General features: G+C 63.8%; 1 non-coding gene across 1 annotated transcript; it reads left to right on the forward strand.

Annotated features, from left to right (window-relative positions):
• The first annotated feature begins 775 nt into the window (after window positions 1–775).
• On the forward strand, window positions 776–894 carry LOC141979844 (5S ribosomal RNA). Its single transcript, XR_012637234.1, has one exon. It is a non-coding gene; the product is annotated as a 5S ribosomal RNA (ribosomal RNA).
• Window positions 895–1,720: the final 826 nt, after the last annotated feature.

Genomic DNA, 1,720 nt, shown 5'->3' on the forward strand with positions numbered 1-1,720 from the left:
CCAGGCCAGCCTGCGAAGCCGCGGCCAGGATCGGGCCCCTGGAAGTCTGACTAAAAATTTTCACCGACCCCAAAAACGGTTAGGGGGGGCCTCATAAAGCCTCCGGAGCGGAAAAAAAAAAAAACGGAAAAAAGGATCGGGCCCACCCGAGGCAGGGGAGTCAGTAAGGGAAAGGGGACGAGGCGGCCCGGAGCCGGGTGCCGGCGGCCAGGATCGGGCCCCTGGAAGTCTGAAAAATTTTTTTCACCGACCCCCAAAGTGGTATTGGGGGGGGCTCATAAAGCCTCCGGAGCGAAAAAAAAAAAACGGAAAAAAGGATCGGGCCCACCCGAGGCAGGGGAGTCAGTAAGGGAAAGGGGACGAGGCGGCCCGGAGCCGGGTGCCCGGAGCCGGGTGCCCGCGGCCAGGATCGGGCCCCTGGAAGTCTGAAAAAAATTTTTTCACCGACCCCCAAAGTGGTGTTGGGGGGGGCTCACGAAGCCTCCGGAGCGGAAAAAAAAAAACGGAAAAAAGGATCGGGCCCACCCGAGGCAGCGGAGTCAGTAAGGGAAAGGGGACGAGGCGGCCCGGAGCCGGGTGCCCGGAGCCGGGTGCCCGCGGCCAGGATCGGGCCCCTGGAAGTCTGAAAAAAAAATTTTCACCGACCCCCAAAGGGGTGTTGGGGGTGGGCTCATGAAGCCTCCGGAGCGAAAAAAAAAAACGGAAAAAAGGATCGGGCCCACCCGAGGCAGGGGAGTCAGTAAGGGAAAGGGGACGAGGCGGACCGGAGCCGAGTGCCTACGGCCATACCGGACGGAAGGCCCCCGATCCCGTCCGATCTCGGAAGGTAAACCGTCCCGGGCCTGGCTAGTACTTGGATGGGTGACCGCCTGGGAATCCCAGGTGCCGTAGGCAGCTTTTCCCGCTGCGAGCCAGCTCTCTCCTTTTCTGGGGAACAAGGGCAGGGTCGCCCTGCCAGGGGCCCTGGGGCTGAAGTCCCTGCCGGCCACCAGGTCAACCCGGAGCCTGCCCCTCTGCGGCCAGCAGGTCAACCCCATACCGGCAGGGGGTTGACCTGGTGGCCGGGAAGCAGAGCGGCCAGCAGGTCAACCCCATACATTCAGCGGGTTGACCTGGTGGACGGGAAGGAAAGCGGCCAGCAGGTCAACCCCATACTTTCAGCGGGTTGACCTGGTGGCCGGGAAGGAAAGCGGCCAGCAGGTCAACCCCATACATTCAGCGGGTTGACCTGGTGGCCGGGAAGGAAAGCGGCCAGCAGGTCAACCCCATACATTCAGCGGGTTGACCTGGTGGCCGGGAAGGAAAGCGGCCAGCAGGTCAACCCCATACATTCAGCGGGTTGACCTGGTGGCCGGGAAGGAAAGCGGCCAGCAGGTCAACCCCATACATTCAGCGGGTTGACCTGGTGGCCGGGAAGGAAAGCGGCCAGCAGGTCAACCCCATACATTCAGCGGGTTGACCTGGTGGCCCGAAAGCAAACCGGCCACCAGGTCAACCCGGAGCCTGCCCCCGCGGGCAGGGGCCAAGCGGACCCCCCTCCGCCCGGGCTTGCCCTGCTCCGAGCCGGGGCTTAATCCCCGTCCGGCCACCAGGTCAACCCGGAGCCTGCCCCTCTGCGGCCAGCAGGTCAACCCCATGCCGGCAGCGGGTTGACCTGGTGGCCGGGAAGGAAAGCGGCCACCAGGTCAACCCCATACTTTCAGCGGGTTGACCTGGTGGC

This window comes from Natator depressus, chromosome 28, assembly GCF_965152275.1.
Source record: "Natator depressus isolate rNatDep1 chromosome 28, rNatDep2.hap1, whole genome shotgun sequence".
Taxonomy (NCBI): Eukaryota; Metazoa; Chordata; order Testudines; family Cheloniidae; genus Natator; species Natator depressus.